The sequence below is a fragment of the Grammomys surdaster genome, unplaced genomic scaffold, assembly GCF_004785775.1.
Source record: "Grammomys surdaster isolate TR1022 unplaced genomic scaffold, NIH_TR_1.0 372, whole genome shotgun sequence".
NCBI lineage: Eukaryota > Metazoa > Chordata > Mammalia > Rodentia > Muridae > Grammomys > Grammomys surdaster.
The window spans coordinates 7,467,841-7,478,766 of NW_021604791.1; positions in this window are offsets into that span (position 1 = coordinate 7,467,841).

Here is a 10,926-nt window from a genome sequence, read left to right on the forward strand (position 1 = left end):
GAATGAGGGGACAAACATCATCTATTAAGCTAGGCGTCTGCTACACAGGCAAATAATATTTGTTAGCTCTTATTTTAAAAGTGTGTGTGTGTGTAAGCGTGTGTGTAGAGATCAGAGGACAACTTTGTGGAGTGGATTCTCTTTTTTCTACCCATCTGGGTGTGGGTTCTAGAGATCAAATCCCAGGGTTTCAGAGCAAGCACCTTCACCTGCCAGCTCCCATTTTATATAGGTTAACAAAAAGATGGGAGGGGGGAGAAACCACAAACAATTTGGACATTTCTCCTTCAGTCCACGTATTTATTAAACAGTGCTTTGCATTTACAACATGTTTTGTAAGCACTGTGCGATTTGATCAATTAATATGTATTACTCAAAATAGCCCTGGGAAAGTTATCTGAAGTTCCGTGTACTTGAGATAAGTATTATAAAGTCAAGGTCACACGAGGAGTTGATGGAAGCATTAGAAAAGGAATTTGCAGCCCCTGAGCTTTGGTTCTCTTCTGTCTGCTCTTGACTACTTAACACCATCTAAAACAAACACTGTTTGTTTATTTGGTACTAAGGCAGCTGGACTGTACCGTGGGGCTGCAGGAGCAGAAACCATCCTGCCCGCTGGCTTACAATCTTGGTAAGAGGAAACTCAGCAGCAGGTGGGGGGGAAGAACGTAAGGTCAGGAGCCAGGAAAACACTAGGGTAGGAGAGCAAGGGTTTCTAAAAACCCCTTAAAGAAAGCATAAGACAAGGATACCACGGACAGAAGGGCCCTTTAAGAAAGGTCGTGCTGGAGTAGGGCTCACAGCCCACACCTCCAAGAGACAATCAGCAGGAGAGTTAACCACAGGCAAGATTCTGAGGCTCCAGGAGGGAAGAATTATTCTCCTCTCACCTAGGAGGGGTACAGAGGTCAGCCTCTCGCTCCCCACCGCACCCCACTGGGGTCATGAACTGACTCCAGGGGGCTGCCCAGCAAGCAGTGGGTCGCTCAGGCTCGGGCATGGCGAGCAAGAGGGAGTTCCTTTTACAGTCTGGAATCCTGCACACCTTGCCAGTCAAATGAGCCTAAGACCTCCTTCTTAATAAGCGCCCTGCGATCTAGGACACTTTAAATAAAATAGTTCCGAGTCAGAAAAAACTGAAAGCAAAAGCCAGTGTTAGCCGAATTGCTGAGAGCACGTGGTGGGTGCCAACGCGAAGGAGCCAACCTGGTCCTCTTACACAGAATAGGGCAAAGACCACCCTGCTAGGGCAAATGAGGTGGGTTTGGCTGGTGGCGGTGATGATTTAGCATTTTAAAAGATGACCTTTCTACCTCTTGTATGTTGCACCCAAGCTTGGATTTAACCTACTAGCGAGCAGCTTTCTGAGAAGACGCTATTTCTGAGTGGTTGTTGCTAAACTGTATCAACTGGTAAAAGCTCTCCTGATCCTTGGCCTCTGACCTCAGCATGGGGCCTCCTGAACCTGGTCACAGGGGACTTTCTCATAAAACAGATGTGTTTGCATAACACGACAGGCTGAAGTTCAGAGACTCGGCAAGGACACCTTTTTGTTCCAAAGAAAGCAAGGTATTTAGAAGGAAGTGCTGAAGCCCTTCAAGTTGTAAATGAAAAGCTAAAAGTTTTCAAGTTGTAAATAAAAGCTAAGGGCTGAAGACCCAGCCAACCCCAATAAGGGGTGTGTTGGGAGAGACTGGGGATAAGGGAAACTATGGTGAGGAGGGGGCGTTCCCTGTGTGCTTTTAAGTTGCTCAGCAACAATGCAATAGAATTTAAGTTCATGCATAGATCAATGCCCTCCTCCTCCTCCTCCTCCTCCTCCTCCTCCTTCTTCTTCTCCTTCTCCTTCTTCTCCTCCTCCTCCTCCTCCTCCTCCTCCTCCTCCTTCTTCTTCTCTCTCTCTCTCTCTCTCTCTCTCTCTCTCTCTCTCTCCCTCTCTCTCCCTCTCTCCCTCTCTTCCTCTCTCTCCCTCTCTCCCTCTCCCCCCTCTCTCTGTCTCTCTCTCTGTCTCTCTCTCTGTCTCTCTCTCTCTGTCTCTCTGTCTCTGTCTCTGTCTCTGTCTCTCTCTCTGTGTGTGTGTGTGTGTGTGTGTGTGTGTGTGTGTGTGTGTGTGTGTTTCGAGACAGGGTTTCTCTATAGCCCTGGCTGTCCTAGAATTCACTCTGTAGACTAGGCTAGCCTCGAACTCAGAAATCTGCCTGCCTCTACCTCCCAAGTGCTGGGATTAAAGGCATGTGCCACTACTACCCGGCTCATTGACCCTCTTAAACTGCCCAGTATACAGGGCTTCTACGGATGCTGGTTCTCCCTGTTGTGACAAATTGGGAAGGTGTGCCCAGGGTGTATAGCTGCATCACCAGCACTAAGAAACACTAGGAAGGTTTTTTTGGGGCCCTGCCAATTACCAAGCAGGCCTCTCCCTCTGGCAGAGAACAGAGGTGAGACCCGCTGCTTTGCACATCCAGCGTTCCCATTTCAAATTTGACAGACATCAGCGAAGAGCATCCTGGCATGTCTTAACAGTTGCCAAGGGTGATTAGACAGATGCCAGGACCCAGCTGCTCCCCAGCTCCACTGAGGTCAGAGCAAGGAACGGGTTTTGTTTGTTTGTTTGTTTGTTTGTTTTTAACATCAGCTAGCAGGGGTGAGTGGAGAGAAAGTCTGGAGAAACTGTTGAGTCCGAGAGTCCCTCAGCAGGGCGCTCCATGCCCACTGGGCTCCAAGCAGTAAGTACTTGAATGGAGGCTACATGAGGCATGAGGCTCTGGCATCTCCTCACTGATGTGTAACAGGTTCACTCCCAAACACACCTCAGAGATCAGCATTCACGCTCAGGAATGGTTCTGCCCCCTTTGTTCTTGGAAATCCCTAAAGTGTTATATTCATGAGAACACTTTACTGAGGGGTGGCCCAGTGCCAGACACCAAGGATCCTGCTGGCTAAGGAGGCACTTCTGGGGAATGCAACAGAGAGAGTGAACTTAATGTAAAATATAAAAATCTGCTTCAAGCGCCAGCATAGAGGTTGAATGCGTGTACTTATTGACACTTCTTATTAGTTCATTCCATCATCAAATATTTATTGAGTGCTGTCTGTATTCCAAGCACGCTCTAGGCTCTGGATAAGGAGATACACATGACAGACACATTCCCCTACCTTTCTGGATAAGAAAACAGACAGGAAAAAAAAAAATGTAACGTGTCAGGCCATAATAAACATTAGGAGGAGAGATAAAGTGAGATAAGAGGTATATAGAGAGTTATGAGAGGATATCCATTCATTCCCGAGGACTAATCGGAGACAGCCACTGCAGTAAGGTGACACTTGGACAGGTGACACACTGGAAATCAAGGAGTAAGCCAGGCTGCTGTGTAGAAGCAGGGGTAAGTGTAGGGTGTATTGGGATGGGGGTGGTAAAAACAAGCTTGCAGTGTCTCAGGTACAGCCAGAAAGCCACTCGAGGCTGCTAGGTCAAAGCTGGGAGGGGAAAGTGGAAGATTAAACCAAAGGCAGAGCAGAGGCAGATCTCTGAGGGAAACAGGAAGTCCTGAAGAGATTTAAGCAGAGACGTGGCAGGATGTGACTGGACTTTAAAAAGACAAGTCTGGGTGCTGGGTGGAGAATTAACTGCTGAGGGGCCAAGCGTGGGGACTGGCAGAAAACTAATGTCTGTGACAGTCAGCCTGCTGCTAGACTTGGGAAGGCAGAGCGATGGTTGGCTGGGGGAATGGACTCCTTGTAAGTTGAAATATATATGTATATATATGTATATGTGTATGGATATGTAATTATATGTATAAAATTTTATTGATGCATTAAGACCAAACACCATGGCCAAGGCAACTTGAATTGTGTTACGTAAGAACATCTTTATAAAGTATAAAGTCAAATTTCCCTCATGCTCCCATGGACCCGCCCCCATCCCTTCTACTTCCTGTTAGGCTCTTTCTACTTCCGTCAGTATTGTGACTGTTTCTACTTTCATGTAGCGTGTCCACTTCCGACTCTCTATAAAATCTAGGAACCAGAGGTAGAGAAAGCATGCACTGCTTGTCTTTCCAAGTCTGACGTCATTGACTTAATATTATCATCTCTAGTTGAGCCCATTTTCCTGCAGACAACAGGATCTCATTCTTCTTTATGGCTGTAAACAATTTCTCTGTGAATTCACATAGGTCCAATCCAGGTTTGGACACCTGGGTTAGTTCTGTTACTTAGCTACTTAGTCATGCTGTGATAACATACTGATATGCAAAGTGTCTCTGCGACATGCTGACTTGAAGTCCTATGAGTGAATATGACAGCTGGGTCGTATGGCGCATTTATTTTTAAGGCTTTTGGAGGAAGCTCCATACTGGTTTCCACAGTGGCTGTATGATTCATACCGCTACTTCACAGCCCTTGAAGTATTCATTGTTATGTGTGTTCTTCACGACCTGACTGAGGTGAGAAAGAATCTTGGTGTCGTTTTAATGTGCTTTTTCCTGGTGACTATCAAGAGGAACAGTTTTTCATGTATGTTTGCCATTTGTATTTATCTTGTCTTTTGTAAGCGGCTTGCTGTTTTGTTAGTCCACTTATTGATCGGCTTCCTTGATTTCTCCTTATTTAGGGTTCATTGTTGTTATTAGTAGTAACAGTAGCTACTGTTCCATTGCTGTGTGAAACACGACTGCCAAGGCAACTTGTAGAAGAAAGAGTCTGTGGGTTCATGTTTCCAGAGCAATGGGGGGCTAACGGGGCGGTGGTGAGATGTGCAGTTCAGTGGAGACCAAGCTGACAGTCTCAGCTAAGGAATTCCGGGCATAGGGTTCAAGATAAAGTGTGGGTACCAATGGTTAGCAGACGTGGCTGGAGACCATCATGGTGACAGGAAGAGGAGGCTTAGGGCTCACATTTTGACCCTCAAGTACAAAGCAGACAGGAAGCCCATAGGTTTTGAAAAGTCAAAGCATATTCTCAGTGACGTACTTCCTCCAACAAGGTCAGAATTCCCCAAACTTCCCGAATAGTTCCACCAACTGGGGACCAAGTGCTCAAATGTCTGAGTCTGGGAGACAGCTCATTCAAACCGCCATATTGTTTTTCAATCTTTTGTTCTTTCCTTGTTTTCTGAGAGAAGGTCTCATTGGGTAGCCCCTGGAACATGCTGGCCTTGAGCTCACACAGATCTATTTGCCTCTGCCTCCAAACTGTGGGATTAAAGGAGTGTCCCACCACACCTGGCCCCATTGCTATTCAGTGGTTTTTGGTTGCTTGTGTACTCTAGATATTAATCTCCCGTCAGATGCACAGCTAGCAAAGATTTCTCTCCCTTTCTGCAGCTCTCTGTCCCCTTTATGATGTAGAACCTTTTTAATTCCCTGAAACCAGGTTTGGAAGACATTTTGGTGACTGTGCACAGATGTTCTGTGGGCATAGGACAGAGAGTGTTGTGAGCCCTTTTCCTGTGGCTGTGCTGTAAACCACTCTGACAGAAGTGTTAGATCACACTTGAAGATATACTTATCAGAGCAGGAAGTCAAGGCAGTATCACCTGCTCACGTCACAGTCACAACCATGAACACAGAGGTGAATGCGCACTACTGATCACTTCCCCTTCTCCGTTTGTATACAACCCAGAATCCTCCACCCAAGTCCTGCTCCGTGTAAGATGGGTCTTCCCACATCAATATAATCTCCCTACAGGCAGAGACCCATCTCCCAGGTGATTCCATATTCTATAAAACTGATAATTAACATGAATTACTACAAGTAGGTGGAGGTGGAAGGGCATTCCGAGGTTGAGGATCTAGGCAACTGGAGGAATGCAAAGGCCATTTCCTGAGGGGAGAAGAGTAAAAAGGTACTGTGTGGACAAGTTAACTGGTACCTGGTAGACTCGAGTATCATATTAGCAGATGATAGTCCAATTCAGTGGAGTCCAAGCTGGCAGCCTCGGCTAAGGAGTTATGGGCATGGGGTTTGAGAAAAAGTGTGAGTACCAATTTGGTCCTCTTCCTGCTGCCATGCTGGTGTGTTGGGATGGAGGTGGTAAAAACAAGCTTGCAGTGTCTCAGGTACAGCCAAGAAACTGCTCGCTGCTACTTGGTCAAAGCTGAGAGGGGAAAGTGGAAGATTAAACCAAAGACAGAGCAGAGGCAGACCTCTGAGGGAAACAGCATGTGGGCATCAGGAATAAATTCTGCCAGCCCCCCAAAGCAAAAGCACAGTAAGATTCCTGGCTCAGTAGTGAGCACCGCTTACATGGTCACAGGAATCTACCTGGTAATGATATCTGAACCAAAACACTGTGTTACTATGTTAGAAGAAAGAGAAGGAACAGGTACACGGGTAATGGTAGAGTGGACACAAGCACATGTGTGCAGGACAACCCAAGGAAGGAATGTAGTGCATGCTAGCTAGAAATTATAAATAGATTAGTCGTAGAAAACACAGAGGGAAGGAGCCAGTGAGATGGCTCAGCGGATAAAGGTGTTTGGAGGTGTTAGCTGTCAAGACTGTTGACCTGGGCTTGACACGCTGAACCCACATGGCAGAAAGAGAGAAAAGACTTGCCCTTTGACCTTCAAACCTTCACAGAAGTGCTAGGGCACATGTTTGCATGCACAAGTGATCACACAGAAATAAATAAATAAGTAAATAAATAAATAAATAAATAAATGTAAAACTAAAATCAAAACAAATAAGAAATGGAGAAGCAAATACCAGGTTGAAGAACTAAGAGTTCAGAGTGGCATCTTTTGGGAAGTCAGAGTGAAGAGTAGAAAGGAATGCTGTTTTTATTGTCATCATCATCTCCATCATCATCCTCATTACTATTGGAAGCAGTGTCTCAGTATGTAGACCAGGCTGGCCTTGAACTCCTAAAGATATGCTTGCCTGAGTCTGCCACCACATCCAGCATAATGAACTATTTTAAATGATGTTCTTAGGGGCTGGGGAGATGGCAGTTAAGTTCAGCAGTTAAGAGCATGTTCTGCTCTGACTTCCGTTTTTAGCATTCATGTCAGGTGACTCAGGATTGCCTCTAAGTCCAGCTCTCAGGCATGCAATGCCTCTGGCCTCCCGAGTGCTTCTGTATTAATGTACACATATCTCTGCACACATGACACATCTTCTATATTTGTTAGGATTTTTTTTTGTCGTGATAAAACACCATGACTATAAGAAACTTGGGGATAAAAGGGTTGATTTTTCTTATACTTCAACATCACATTCCATGATCAAAGCAAGTCCCAGCAGGGACTCAAGACAGGAACCTGGAGGCATAAACAGATGCAGAAGCCATGGAGGGATGCTACTAACTAGTGTACTCCCTGTGGTTTGCTCAGCCTGTTTTCTTATTGCACCCAGGACCATCTACCCAGGGGTGACACTGCCCACAATGATCTGTGCCCTCCTCAATCATTAATCAAGAAAAATGACCCAAAGGCCAAGCTGGTGGAGGTATTTTCTCAACTGAAGTTTCCTGTACCCGATAACTCAAGTTTGTGTCAAGTTGACATAAAACTATTTAGAAGAATTCACCCCTTGCCAACCCGACACACAAACACACCACTTATTAATCTACAGTTTTCCTTTCTTGTTCGTCTCCAAGATCCCAAATTAATATCAATGTATGAAACATTCCAAACTTTTAAGTCCCACAGTCTTTACAAATTCAAACACTTCGAAAGTTCAGTTTCTTTAAAATATACTGTCCCTTTCAAAGTTCAAGCCTCTCTAAAATAGTCAGTCTCTCTAAAATATTCACAATGTCAAAAAAAAAAATGCCAAAGTCTCTCAACTGTGGACTCCTGTAAAATCAGAAAAGCAAGTTAAATTCTTTCTTATTTCAAGAGGGAAAAACCAAGGTATAGTCACCATTGGAACAAAACACGACTGAAACAGAGTAAATAAGTCAGTGTCTGAATGAGAATGATACCATGGGCTCATATATTTAAACACTTGATCCCCAGTTGGTGGAACTGCTTGGGAAGGTTTCAGAGGTGTGGCTTTGTTCGGGAAGGTATGTCACGTGGGGCAGGTTTTGATGTATTAACAACGTATGTCTTTCACAATGTCTCTTAACTTCTCCCTGCTTCCTACTTGAGGATCAAATGTGAGCTCTGAGCTACTGTTCCAGAGCCATGCCTGACTGCCTACTGTCATGCTAACCTCAGAAACCATACATCCTAAATTAAATGCTTTCTTCTATAAGTTGCTTTAGTCATGAAGTTTTATCACAACAGTAGAAAAGTAACTAAGACTTTGGTTGGTACAAGGGAGTGGGCTACTGATGTGGCCAGGCTGTTTTTTGGGAGAACATGGAGGACTTTGGTACTTCAGATCTGAAGGCAGTAAAATGGATTAACAGGCCATTCATGTAGTAGCTTGAATGACAGTAGTGCTGATAGCTTTGTGGACCATAGGGCCTGGCTCAGAGGTCTCAGAGTGGGACAATGTTATCCACTGGGTTAGAGACCATTCCTATGATATTTTGCCAAAGAATGTGGCTGCTTTCTACCCTTGTCCTGGGAATCTGCCTGAGGATAAATGGCAAAGTCTTTCAAGACAGCCTAAAATTGACTCACTCTGCATGCCTGTGTGCGCTCATACATACACAGACAGGTATGGAGGTCAGAGGACCACTTGTAGGGGTCAGTTCTCTCCTTCTACCATATGGGTTTCCAGGTTCACACTTAGAAAGTTAGATAGTTGAGTGTCTTTATCCCCTGAGCTATAGTTTCCCTTTCTTGTTCATCTCCAAGATCCCATATTAATATCACAATATAAAACATTCCAAACATTTAAGTACCACATTCTTTACAAATCCAAACACTTCAAAAGTTCAGTTTCTTTAAAATATACTGTCTCTTTCAAAATACAATTCTTGCTTTAGTTTCCGTTTTTCTTATCATTCATTCATTCATTCATTTTGGAAGCAGGGTCATATTGTATCCCAGGATGCCTTTGAATTACATATCACAGACTGGCCTTGAAATGGTGACGCTCTGCCTTCAGATTGGGATTACAGATATGAGCCACCATACCACACCACACCAGCTTGCATTTAATTTCTCTGTTTTCGTTTTTAGTAGATGTGACCAGTGCCCAACATAGGGAAGTAAGAAACATGCAAGTAAGAAAGATCTAATGGGGAGACTGACAGTACCAGTGCCTGAGTTCCTTACGGTACCTGTGTTTCCTTTCTGCTTACCCGGTAGCCGGGTCAGAGGCAGCCTGCCTTTTGGAGGTGCACAGGAGTCCATTTAGAGTCCTAGTTATGAGTCTTGTTGAAGTCTGTGCAGTAGATCTAGAAGTCTGAACTTGTGTCAAAACCAGAAGGAAAATAAAGCATCAAGGAATAGCAGTGTGCTGCCCACATAGAGAATGAACCTTGCCTGATCCCACCAAATCCGTCTGCCTCCTGGGACTTCACGAAAAACATGAATTCAAAGGTAAAAGCATGCAGGAGTTGAAGACTGCAGCAGCAGAGCAGGAACGCAAACCTTCTGAACAAGGGACCTCCATGTGATGCAGGTTCCATGCCCAGAAGCCAATAGGAACCTCATGAACACCCAGTCCCGGATTCAAGGGGCTCAGTGCTATGAGGCTTCTGACATACCTACACATAAGGGAGGCCAAAGAAATAGACTCTGAATGCCTGTTGGGAGAATATGTAACAAGAACTCCTTTCCTTTCGCCCTCCCAGCCCTCCGTTTCTGTCTTTCTGTCTCCGAGTGTTGGAATGTAAGACATGTGCCACCAGGCTCAGCTTCTTCTCTGAAAAAAATGATAGTGTATTTTTAGTTACATATGGCCATATGTCTGCATGTGCGCATGTATGCAGGTACCCTTGGAGGTCAAAAGAAAATCTGGTCTCTTAGAGCTGGCATTATGGGCGTTTGTGAACCACTGGGCATAGGTGCTGGGGATTGAACGCCAATCCCTCTGCAAAAACAGCAAGCTCTTTAACCCGGGAGCCATTTCTTGGGGTGCCCCTCCCGCCTCTCTAGCTCTTGGCCTTTCTCTCTTTTCACTAGGCCTTTTCCAAAGGCAAGCCCATTTCAAGCCAGCCACCACTGTCTTCCTCCTGGTCTGTGTGCAATTTTTCTGTCTAGCTGCATCAGACATGGTATCTACAGGACCAGTGGCTCCTATAGAGTATTGCTTGCCAAGTCCTGGAGGCTTCAAAGCTCAAGGTTAAGGAAATGGCAGATTAGGTGTCTGCTGGGGTCTGTTCTGCATAGACAGCTGTCTTCTCACTGTAACTTCACAGGACAAAGAGGATAAAGGGTCTCTCTGGGGTCTTTTTCAAAGGGGCATTAATTCCTTGAGAGGTAATCACCTCCCAAGTGTTTCATCTCCTGATGCTGTCATCTTGGGGTTAGAGTTTCAACACTATGGGGGATACAAACACACAGATCAGAGCATCTTCTCTGACAAGTCTAAGCCAGATTCTCTGCTGTCCTCTTAAAACCCCTCCTGCCATCATGTCCAAGCTCAATCTCAGCCGGCAAAACATTCAGACAACCAGAGTCCGTTCATTCTCACCGGGTTTGCTTGCCATTGGCTTATTCTATATGAGTTGCTTCTGTCTCTTTAGTAGGTCACATGTTCAATCTCACCACTCGATGCTATGCTTCACAGTTCAGGATGCTGCTCTGCATGATGTGTTCAGTAAACACAGAATAAGTGGAGGAGCGAAAGTAAATACAGCAAAATGTAGCATAAAAGTCAGAAAACCCACCCTGGGTCTGATTTTCCTTTTGTTGATTTTCTCTATCAGTCATCTATCTATCTATCTATCTATCTATCTATCTATCTATCTAACCATCATCTATGTATCTATGAATCTATGTATCTATGTATCTATGTATCTATGTATCTATGTATGTATGTATCTATCTATCTATCTATCTATCTATCTATCTATCTAAC